Source organism: Panthera uncia (assembly GCF_023721935.1).
Source record: "Panthera uncia isolate 11264 chromosome D3 unlocalized genomic scaffold, Puncia_PCG_1.0 HiC_scaffold_8, whole genome shotgun sequence".
NCBI classification, from domain to species: domain Eukaryota; kingdom Metazoa; phylum Chordata; class Mammalia; order Carnivora; family Felidae; genus Panthera; species Panthera uncia.
In genome coordinates, this window is record NW_026057586.1 from 43113353 (window position 1) to 43126602 (window position 13250).

Consider the following 13250-nt stretch of genomic DNA (forward strand, 5'->3'; position numbering starts at 1 on the left):
AGACTTACATCTACAATGAATATCTATGTAAGAGTGATTTGAAATCCATCTGTAAAATATTCTGGAATACTGTAAAAACAGATTTATGCTCTGTATTTCTTGGCAAGCAGGGTAAGCTCAGGCAAGAATGTGCAGGAGGCAGCTGATCTTTCCTCAACCCAGTTTTCCTTTATACTCATGCAGTCATACTGCCTCCCACATAGTCATAGACTTTTCCATTGAATGACTAAAATCTTCATTTGTATATATCACATCCAAGTGTGCGTTCATAATGTGACCATAGAAGACTGTGTTGTGATATGTTGTAGAATTATGAATTTAAGAGTCTTGGTATCCTTACAAATATTTTCACAGTGTTAGGCTGTAGGATGATAACTAGCATTTCTTCACCACAAACAAATTACAGAATAATCTTGGAAATTTTTCTACGAAGAAAATTAATGGCAGAGAACTCACCTACACGGACCCTGGATTGCATATCATAGAATGGACTATTCTACGAAGTGGGGGTGGGGGGCACGCCTCGTCTTCGTTTTCCATGAGCTGCCTTCCTAAGTTTTCTCTTGCCTACTACCCCTTCCTTCCACCTACATAAGACCCAAGGAAAGCTCATCTACTTTCAAGAAGTGTGATATATCATTTTGTCTCTGTAACATTTCTTTAAAATAATATTTCTGTGCTCTTTTAATTTCTCCGAAGGTGAAAAAATATAAACAAAAATGTGCCTTGTTTTATCTGAAAATTTTACACTTTTAAATTTCATGCTATTAACTGGAATAGAAATAGCAAAGGGCTTAGAAAGGTTAAAACAATTCTAACTCTAGTTCTGAAAACTTCCATTTCCAGAATTATGCAATTCCCAAATCAGTATTACAGTTAAAATGCTATTGCATTTTTCATGGATATAATCATTTATGGAAATTAGAAGAATCTAAATCAACAGATCTGATGACATGTCCAAACAAATGTTCTGGAATATATTCTAACAGTACCCATACCATAGCTTATAAAACAATGATAGAATGTGTAAGAGAAGGTGCATAAAGGAAGAAAATGAGAAAGAAAAGGGAGTGTACTATATTCAACCCTTTGTAACAAATGCCAGAGGCATGAACTTGTTGACACATGAGAAATTTCCTCCCTGACTGCTACATTTATGCTGGGGAATTATGATAGTCAGAATCTGATGGTTTCATTGACTTTACAAGTAGCGCTGACAATAATATGTATTTAATCAACGTCATGATTAAAGTTGGGCAGTGTAGAGTAACAGAGAGATCACTGACTTCAGAGTCAGAGAGCCCTGCATTCAAAACCGAGCTCTCTGATTGCTTTAGAACATTAAATTTTCTCTCAATCTCACCCTCCATAAAATATGAATAATAAGGATTTCTCAGTTATCTGTTTTTAAAATAATGTTTGTGAAATGCTTACCTCTATACTTAGTACAAGAAAACAAGAATCTAGAACTACCATTGTGGTTGCCTTGTTGACTATACACGTGACTCTCATTATCCATGGTAGTTATGCTGTATAAGGTCACTGTAAGCACTGCATTAGTAAATACTGATTATTGCGCCACAGAGCAATAAGGGGTTAGATTTCTGTGAGCTTTGCTCACACTTTTGCCAACCAAAATGCCATTTGCATCATACAGATTCATTTGCCAACATCCCTGTAAAATAACCTCATCTGATCAATATTGAAAAAATGCCCTTTCACATATACCTTTTACTATATAGCACTTAGCAGGGAGAGTCTACCTTCATTTTTAACGGATTCCAAATTTGTAAATTTTCCTACTCATGACAATTTGTTCATAACTCACAAATCAATAATCCTAGTGCATTTGTGGTCATTTGAGGACATACTGAGGGACAAAAAACTTGAGTCACCCAGTGTGCATGTTCTCAGCTGAAGTGGAATGAGATGATGCTGCGCCTTCTTGTTTCAGCTCTCATACTGTAAACAATCATCCTTTTTGCTTTATTTAGTGTTGTTTTTTGCATTTTTATGGTTTTTCTTTTCTTTTTTTTTTTTTTTTTTAGTGATTTTGCTATTTATGAAGGCCTCCAGGCATAGTGCTGAAGTGCTAACCAGTGACAAGACCATAATGTGCCTTATAGAGGAAATACATGTGTTAGAGTTTCCTTTTCATTGAATGTTTCTGGCTCCTCTATGCATGTACCTTATATGGTTCAATCAGAAACCTGAAAAAACCCATATAACTTCATTCTGGTACTGGAAATTTATATGAAATTTGAATTCATTCACCTGTTCACAACATCTGAGGTAAATGCTATTTCCTCCATTTGACAGAAGAAAATAAGAATTTGAACTGATATTCACCCTACTTCCTGTAAAAATTATTTTCCGTTTATTAACCTAAATGACTATGCTTCATTAAATTTGCCTACAGCCAGCCAAGACTTCAAATGTTTGAAGCGTGTTAGCTTGTAAGAGACTGTTGTAAACAATTCATTCAACTTCCTGCCCTGATCAAGATTTTGTTTCTGTATCTTCATGATATTTCTCTTTGTTACTTGAACATCTAACATTGAGAAGAAATATTCTTCCCTAAAAGGAAATCCGTTCCATTTTTAAATCACTTACATATTTATAAAGCCAATTCAAGAATTAACTGAAACATTTTAATGCCAAACATTGATCTCAATTTAATTTTTACAGAGAAAATACAACCTTGCTCTTTTTACCTTTCACATGGTAGAAGCTTCCAGATGCTTTCCTATCTTATTCCAACACTGTATCAATTACTAAATATAAAAATGGAAAGGAACTTGATGATTTTGATGAATTTCACAAATACACTTATCTTAATTGCTGCAACTACCATTGGGTCAATATTATAAATCAGGTTTCAGTAATGAGTTATTTTTCTAGTGAAAATAATTTTAACAAGATTATTTTCCTTTTTTTCTTACAAAAATCAATCTATAATACAAGATTATGCATGAATTAAAATTTGAGTCTACAAAGGAGCATTAAAAATACTTGACCACATAATAACTTGGAAACAAGAGAAAGGAAATAAGGAAAAGAAAGAAAGAAAGAAAGAAAGAAAGAAAGAAAGAAAAGGAATGACAGGAAAGGAAAGGAAAGGAAAGGAAAGGAAAGGAGAGAATATAAAAAGAAAGAAAAAAGGAAATAAGGACGGGAAGGAGGAAGGGAAGGAAGAAGGGAGTGTGAGGGAGGGAGAAAAGGAAGGAAGAAGGGAGTGTGAGGGAGGGAGAAAAGGAAGGAAGAAGGGAGAAAGAAAATCTAAAATGTATACTTCTAAAAGGTATACTAAAAGGTGAGAAAATTATGCAATATATTCTATAATGGTGAGTAATCATAAAATATAAGTACTATAATACATAAATACTTCTTCCATGCCAATAAAAAGATAGAAAAATGGTCAAAGGATATGAGGTAAGCAGCCTCTGAAATGGTTCTCAATGATCCCACCTTCTGTTTTTCATGCCTTTGTGTAATTTTCTCCCCTTTAGTATGAACTATACATAATGATACCCTCCTAATGAATAAAATATAGCAAAAGTGATGGATGTCACTTTCAAAATAGTTTAGAAAGACAGTAGCTTCCACCCTGGGTATTTTCACTCTCTAACTCACTCGCTTTTTAGGAATCCAGCTATCATGTCATGAGGCAACTCTGGGGATGCATACATGGAAAGGAACTGCGTGAGGCTGGATAACAGCCACATGAGTGAGCGGGGGAGCAGATCCCAGTTAAGTCTTCAGATCATACTTCATGAAAACTTGACTGTAGCCTGAGACATCTTGAACTGAAGCATCCATATAAACTGTACCTAGAATTTCAATCCATAGCCATTCTAAGATAATAAAGGTCTGCTTTTTGGCTGCTAAATTTGGGACTAACTGATTACACAGCAGTAGACAACTAACACAGGATATAAAAGCAGAGATTTACCCCCCAAAATATAAGTCACCAATAATCTATGAGCAACGTTCAACATCACTAGGAATCTCATAAAAACAAATGAAATCATCACTAACCACGTTTTTACCTCAAATTGAATAGATAAAAGAATTGAAAATTTTTATTTAAAGGGGTTCCTAAAAACTAGTGAGCATTTATGTTTATGTGTGTGTTTCCATGTGTGTGTTCTAAGGATATAAAAATTGAAAATTCTTTTTTTCAAGGGGAGGAGCCAAGATGGCAGAACAGCATGGAAGTTTTTATGTGTCTTGAGTCCATTAAATACAGCCAGACTAATGCTAAACCATCCTGCACAACTAGAAAACTGATCTGAGGATTAACACAACAATCTGCACAACCTGAACCACAGAATTCAGCACAGAGAGGTGAACTGGGGGAGAGGGAAGCGTGAAAGGCAGGGAGCCGCTTTTGCATATGGAGAAAGGATGGAGATGGGGAGAATACAGGAAAAACACCCCCCCAAAAGCAGCTGGAGAGAAAGTGGAAAAGTGGAAACAGCCACAGGGATTGAACTAAAAAGGGAGAAAGGAGAAAGGAGAGGACTTAAATTCCATTAAGAATATAAACAGGGGGAGTGCAGAGTCTGAAACTCCACAGCTCAATACCTGGTGGTGCTCTGGTGAGAAGGGCGAATCCCCAGGAGCAGAGTGGAGTCCAGGGTGTTTCAGGCCACATGGGAGAGGCGGTTCCCCTTCTGGAAGAACACCTGGTAGAGGCTGTATGAGTCCTCCAAAGGCCCCAGTGGACCCAGTAGAACAACCACATTTGCTGGTGCTGGAACAACATTGTTAAGGGTGAAACCTGGTGCCAGATGTCTGTTGTGATTTTCCATAATCCCTGAGGTGCTGCTGCTACACTATCTCGCAAACTTTTTCTGGGGCGGGCTGGGACCCGGCCACAGTCTTTGGGCATCAGCAGTAGCACAGTCCTGCAAACGTTCCTGGATGCAGCCGGCACCTGGCCATTGCTCAGTGCGACCCTCCTGCAGAGAGGCAGATCAGGTCAAAGCCACAGTTCCTCAGAAGTAAGGGGTCAGGAAAGGCATCTAAGACAACACTCAGGAGGGAGGTGTTGTCTGGGGCTTGGTCATGGACTGTGCAAAAGCAGGGAGTGGACCGAAGCTGAAGACACAGGACAGGTGCATGATTGCTGATCAGGGAGAGCAGAGTTCCGATTACTAGACACTGGGTAGCTGGGTGACGCCATTTTCACCACTCCCGCACATGCGCATACACTCCTACAAGCATCTCAACAATCTACCCCAGTGAGCTAAACAGTGCCATCTCGTGGAGAATGGAGCCATTACACTAAATCCTGCCCAACTGGGCCAATCTCACTCCACAGGAATACAAGTCTCTCCTACTGATTAGTTTAGGGACTATAAAGTGCTTCATAGTTTGACTTATAGGGGAAAACGAAGTAATTTCAGTCGTATTTCAGTCTGTTCACTGGTCCATCTATTCGGTTTTCTTTCTTTTTTCTTTTTCTTTTTTCTCTGTTTCTTTTCTTTCCCTTGAATACAGAAAGAGAAAAAATTCATTTTTATTTTCAATTTTTATTAAAATATTTTTTATTTTTTTCTACTATATTTTTTACTTTTGTATAAATTTTTTCAAATTCTATTTTACTTCCATCATTTCATTTTAGTCTCCTTCAGTGTATTCATTTTTCAAATTTTCAAATGATTTCCTTTTTTCCCCTTTTTTATCTAATCTGTCAAACCATTTTAAACACCCAGACCAAAACACACCTAGGATCTAGCATCATTTGTTCAATTTGTGTGTGTGTGTGTTTAATTTTTTAATTTTAATATTTCTTTAATTTTATTTTTTTAATTTTAATTTTCCTACCTCATTAATTCTTTTTCCTCCTTCAAAATTACAAAACTAAGGAATTCACCACAAAAGAAAGAGCACAAAGAAATGACCAGGGATTTAACCAACACAGATTCAAGCAAGATGTCTGAACCAGAATTTAGAATCACGATAATAAGAATACTAGCTGGAGTCAAAAATAGATTTGAATGTCTTTCTGTGGAGATAAAAGAAGTAAAAGCTAGTTGGGATGAAATAAAAAATTCTATAACTGAGTTGCAATCTCAAATGGATGCCATGGTGGCAAGGATGGATGAGGCAGAACAGAGAATCAGTGACATAAAGGACAGACTTATGGAGAATAATGAAACAGAAAAAAAAGAGGGAGATGACAGCGAAAGAGCACAATTTAAGAATTAGAGAAATCAGTGACTCATTAAAAAGGAAAACATCAGAATCACAGGGGTCCCAGAAGAAGAAGAGAGAGAAATAGGGGTAGAAGGGTTATGTGAGCAAATCATAGCAGAAAACCTTCCTAATCTGGGGAAAGACACAGACATCACAATCAAGGAAGCACAGAGGACACCCATTAGAGTCAACAAAAACCGGCCATCAACAAGGCATATCATAGTCAAATTGACAAAATACTCAGGCAAGGAGAGGATCATAAAAGCAGCAAGGGAAATAAAAGGTCCTTACACTACAAGTGAAGAGATCAGGTTTGCAGCAGACCTATCCACAGAAACTTGGCAGGTCAGAAAGGAGTGGCAGGATATATTCAATGTGCTGAATCAGAAAATATGCAGCCAAGAATTCTTTATCCAGCAAGACTGTCATTCAAAACAGAAGGAGAGATAAAACGTTTCCCAGAGAAACAAAAAATGAAAGGAGTTTGTGGCCACTAAACCAGCCCTGCAAGAAATTTTAAGGGGGACTCTCTGAGGGGAGAAAAGATGAAAAAACAAACAAACAAATAAATAAAGACCAAAAGCAACAAAGACTAGAAAGGACCAGAGAACACCACCAGAAACTCCAACTCTACAAGAAACATAATGGCAATAAATTCATATCTTTCAGTGCTCATTCTAAATGTCAATGGACTCAATGCTCCAATCAAAAGACATAGGGTAACAGAATGGATAAGAAAACAAGATCCATCTATATGTTGTTTACAAGAGACCCACTTTAGACCTAAAGACACCTTCAGATTGAAAGTTAGGGGATGGAGAACCATCTATCATGCTAATGGTCAACAAAAGAAAGCTGGAGTAGCCATACTTATATCAGACAGTCTAGACTTTAAAATAAAGACTGGATCAAGAGAGGCAGAAGGGAATTATATCATAATCAAGGGGTCTATCCACCAAGAAGACCTCACAATTGTAAACATTTATGCACCAAATGTGAAAGTACCCAAATATATAAATCAATTAATCACAAACATAAAGAAACTCATTGATAGTAATACCATAGTAGGAGATTTCAACTCCCCACTCACAGCAATGGACAGTTCATCTAATCAAAAAATCGACAAGAAAACAATGGCTTTGAATGACACACTGGACCAGATAGACTTGACAGATATATTCAGAACGTTTCATCCTAAAGCAGCAGAATATACATTCTTCTCCAGTGCACATGGAACATTCTCCAGAATAGACCACATACTGGGACACAAATCAGCCCTCAGCAAGTACAAAAAGACTGAGATCATACCATGCATATATTCAGAAAACAATGCTATGAAACTTGAAATCAACCACAACAAAAAATTTGGAAAGGTAACAAATACTTGGAGGCTAAAGAACATCCTACTAAAGAAAGAATAGGCTAATGAAGAATTTACAGAGTAAATTAAAAAGTTCATGAAAACCAATGAAAATGATAACACCACAACCGGAAACCTCTGGGATGCAGCAAAGGCGGTCCTAAGAAGAAAGTATATAGCAATCCAGGCCTTCCTAAGGAAGGAAGAAAGATCTCAGATACAGAACCTACCCTCATGCCTTAAAGAGCTGGAAAAAGAACAGCAAATAAAAACCAAAACCAACAGAAGACAGGAAATAATAACGATTAGGGCAGAAATTAATGCTATCAAAATAACAACAAAACAACAACAACAACAACAACAAAACAGTAGAAGAGATCAATGAAACCAGAACCTGGTTCTTTGAAAGAATTAACAAAATTGATAAACCACTAGCCAGTTTGATGAAAAAGAAAAAGGAAAGGACCCAAAGAAATAAAATCAAGAATGAAAGAGGAGAGATCACAACCAACACAGCAGAAATAAAAACAATAATAAGAGAATATTATGAGCAATTATATGCCAATAAAATGGGCAATCTGGAAGAAATGGACAAATTCCTAGAAATATATACACTACCAAAACTGAAACAGGAAGAAATAGAAAATTTAAACAGAGCCATAACCAGTAAAGAAATTGAATTAGTAATCAAAAATCTCCCAAAAACCAAGTCCAGGGCCAGATGGCTTTTGAGGGGGATTCTACCAAACATTTAAGGAAGAGTTAACACCTATCTCTTGAAACTGTTCCAAAAAGTAGAAATGGAAGGAAAACTTCCAAACTCATTCTATGAAGCCGGCATTACCTTGATTCCAAAACCAGACAGAGACCCCACTAAAAAGGAGAAGTATAGACCACTTTCCCTGATGAACATGGATGCAAAAATCCTCAACAAGATATTAGCCAACCAGATCCAACAATACATTAAAAAAAATTATTCACCACGACCAAGTGGGATTTATACCTGGGATGCAGGGCTGGTTCAATATCCACAAAACAATTAACATGATTCATCACATCAATAAAAGAAAGGACAAGAAACATATGATTCTCTCAATAGATGCAGAGAAAGCATTTGACAAAAGACAGCATCCTTTCTTGATAAAAACCCTAAAGAAAGTAGGGATAGAAGGATCATAACTCAAAATTATAAAAGCCATATACAAAAGACCCAATGCTAATATCATCCTAAATGGGGGGAAACTGAGAGCTTCCCCCCTTAGGTCAGGAACAAGACAAGGATGTTCACTCCTGCCACTGTTATTCAACATATTATTGGAAGTCTTAGCTTCTGCAATCAGACAACACAAAGAAATAAAAGGCATCCACATCGGCCAGGAGGAGGTCAAACTTTCACTCTTCGCAGATGACATGATAGTCTATATGGAAAACCCAAAAGATTCCACCAAAAAACTGCTAGGAGTGATTCATGAATTCAGCAACATGGCAGGATATAAAATCAATGCACAGAAATTGGTTGCATTCCTATACACCAGCAATGAAGCAACAGAAAGAGAAATCAAGGAATCGATCCCATTTACAATTGCACCAAAAACCATAAAATACCTAGGAATAAATCCAACCAAAGAGGTGAAAAATATATACACTGAAAACTATAGAAAGCTTATGAAAAAGATTGAAGAAGACACCAAAAAATGGAAAAAGATTCCATGATCCTGGATAGGAAGAACAAATATTGTTAAAATGTCGATATAACCCAAAGCAATCTATGTGTTCAATGCAATCCCTATCAAAATAACACCAGCATTCTTCACAGAGCTACAGCAAATAATCCTAAAATTTGTATGGAACCAGAAAAGACCCCAAATAGCTAAAGCAATCTTGAAAAAGGAAACTGAAGCGGGAAGCATCACAATCCCAGACTTCAAGCTATACTTCAAGGTTGTAATCATCCAGACAATATGGTACTGGCACAAGAACACACACTCAGATCAAAGGAACAGAATAGAAAACTCAGAAATGGACTCACAAACATTGGCCAACTAATCTTTGACAAAGCAGGAAAGAATATCCAATGGAATAAAGACAGTCTCTTCAGCAAGTGGTGGTGGGAAAACTGGACAGCGACATGCGGAAGAATGAACCTGTACCACTTTCTTACACCATACAGAAAAATAAACTCAAAATGGATGAAAGACCTAAATGTAAGACAGGAAGCCATCAAAATCCTCATGGAGAAAGCAGGCAAAAACCTCTTTGATCTTGGCCACAGCAACTTCTTACTCAACACGTCTCCAGAGGCAAGGGAAACAAAATAAAAAATGAACTATTGGGACCTCATCAAAATAAAAAGCTTCTGCACAGCAAAGGAAACAATCAGAAAAACTAAAAGGCAACCAACAGAATGGGAGAAGATATTTGCAAATGACATATCAGATAAAGGGTTAGCACCCAAAATCTATAAAAAATTTATCAAATTCAACACCCAAAAAAATAAATAATCCAGTGAAGAAATCACAAAAGACATGAAAAGACACTTCTCCAAACAAGACATCCAGATGGCCAACTGACACATGAAAAAATGCTCAACATCACTCATCATCATAGAAATACAAATCAAAACCACAATGAAATACCACATCACACCTGTCAGAATGGCTAACATTAGCAATTCACGCAACAACAGATGTTGGTGAGGATGTGGAGAAAGAGGATCTATTCTGCACTGCTGGTGGCAATGCAAACTTGTGCAGCCACTCTGGAAAACAGTATGAAGGTTCCTCAAAAAACTAAAAATAGAACTACCCTACAACCCAGCAATTGCACCACCAGGCATTTATCCACGGGATACAAGTGTGCTGTTTCAAAGGGACACAGGCACCCCAATGTCTATAGCAGCACTATCAACAATAGCCACAGTATGGAAAGAGCCCAAATGTCCATCGATGGATGCATGGATAAAGAAGATGTAATATATATATATATATATATATATATGTATATATATATATATATGCACACACACGCGCACGCACACACACACACACACACACACACACACACATATATACACAATGGAGTATTACTTGGCAATCAAAAAGAATGAAATCTTGCCGTTTGCAACTATGTGGATGGAACTAGAAGGGATTATGCTAAGCGAAATTAGTCAGAGAAAGGCAAATGTCATATGACTTCACTCATATGAGGACTTTAAGACAGAACAGATGAATATAAGGGAAGGGAAGCAAAAACAATATAAAAACAGGGAGGGGGACAAAACATAAGAGACTCTTTAAATATGGAGAACAAACAGGGGTACTGGAGGGGTTGTGGGAGGGGGGATGGGCTAAATGGGTAAGGAGAATTAAGGAATCTACTCCTGAAATCATTATTGCACTATATGGTAAGTAATTTGGATGTAAATTTAAAAAAGAAAATTAAAAAAAAAAGGAAAATTCTTTTTTATAGAATTTCCGTAGGGAAGAAAGCCATATATGTACCTGTACATGGGTGTTCACTTGTGTTGGGGACTGAGCATGTTGTAATAACAATGTACTCTGTCTCATAAAAATAACATAACTATTTCAAGATTTGCGCACTATACCATACATCACTTTGGATTCTACGTTTTCTGTGTGATTGCCTGGAACTAAAAGTCTTGGGCCCGTGCTTCACTCTTTAGCTTTACATATTTGTATTCAATAATTTTTCTGAGCCTTAGTTCCTTTTTTTTTTTTCAACGTTTTTTTTTATTTTTTTATTTTTTTTTATTTTTGGGACAGAGAGAGACAGAGCATGAATGGGGGAGGGGCAGAGAGAGAGGGAGACACAGAATCGGAAACAGGCTCCAGGCTCCGAGCCATCAGCCCAGAGCCTGACGCGGGGCTCGAACTCACGGACCACGAGATCCGTGAGATCGTGACCTGGCTGAAGTCGGACGCTTAACCGACTGCACCACCCAGGCGCCCCGCCTTAGTTCCTTTTTATGTGAAGTTAGCACAGTACACACAATTTTCTGCATGTGGCCATAAGAATGATTAAGATATTGTATGTGGGAATACATTGTAAAGAGCAAAATTTTATGTATATATAAGATGTTAATTATCTTGAAAATTCTCAACCTCCAGATTACTGGTAGCTCTAGGAAAAAACCATAATCAGTGAAGGTAAACAACCTAGTTTGACTCTCCATTGAGTTCTAACATTAGTCAATTTCTGTTCTTGAGTGATTCTAATTTGGCATTAGCAGAGAACCTGACAATTCATTAAAACTTAAAAGCCCATGCCCACAGTATCTTATTCCCACACAATAAACCTCATCTTATATGACTCTTCCTAGAGACAAATATATTTATATCATTAAGTTACAAATTTAAAGGATAGGCACATACAGCTGCATATTTGATCTTCACCACAATCCTGGTAAAAGCAAAGATCATTGTTTTTATTTGGCAAGTGAAGTATTAAGGAGATTAAGTAAGTTGTGCAATGTCACCTTCCCTTAAAATAGAACTCAAAAGTTCTGAATTTTAGGGCAGTGTTCTTTGCTGTGTTTTTCATAATAGTGCTCATAATATTAATAACTGGAAGCAGTTGTCTATCCACGAATAGGGGATTGGGTAAGTAAATTATAGCGTGTAAGTAAGGTAGAATATAGTATAGCCATCCACAGTGATAATAAAGAATGGCTCAGCCAATTGCAGATTAGGTACATTCACAAGTATTTTATGATAATTATGGGTCTCCCTCCAGGAAACTAGCTACACATCAAAAGGAATATAAGAACTAGAAAAGGCTACTATAACATTTTCATTTTATTTTTTTCTGTTTTTTTTTTCATTTCCCACTCTTAATAGAATAACTTTAATATTTATACCCATAAGTTTCCAAATTAGATGTTTTCCCAAAAATGCCTATTCTTGGCTGACTTTAAATTTTATGTAAACCATCTATCTCTTCCACCTGTGCTTTGGCATTTAGAGAAAAAATACTTTGCACAAGAATCCTTGCAGGAAATATTTCTCTAAGACAGAACAGTTCCCAGCAAAATGATCTGAAATTAGTCTTCTGAGAAAATGTGTATGAAAGAATAATGTTAGAGGAGAAATGTTCTTTTTATGGTTAATCAAGTTGTTTCAATAGCTGAAATCAATGCAGATTTCACTGAAGAGATCTAAAATCTTGTTCTTAAACACCTATTATTTGATTCTAACACAGATTGTTCTTAATGGGTCCATATTTTCCCTAGAAAGGTGATTCTATTCACAGCTGGATATATTGCCGAATATGTCTAATTGGGAGCTATCTCTTCTTGGCACCTTTGTCATCCCTTTCCACGCTGAGTGGGCATTTCCCCATCCAAAAATTCACAAGTGACAGTATAAATAGCTGTTCACATTAAAATGGGGTTAGCTGGTACAATAGATTTCAAGACTAAAAAAAATGTGGGGATTTGGGTGCGGGGGAGGGGTTCTATCCATATTCTATATTTAAAACATTCATTCCATTGCATCTCCATTGGATTTAAAAACATCTAGGGATGGTGATATGCAAAAGAAGGAGGGAGCAAGCAAAGATAGCATCACATGTCCTTGAGACAGATATTACTAGATTTTGCAGCTCACACAATAACTGATAGCAGAGAACACCCTGGTTTTTTAATTAAAATAAGGAAAACGAAGCAAGT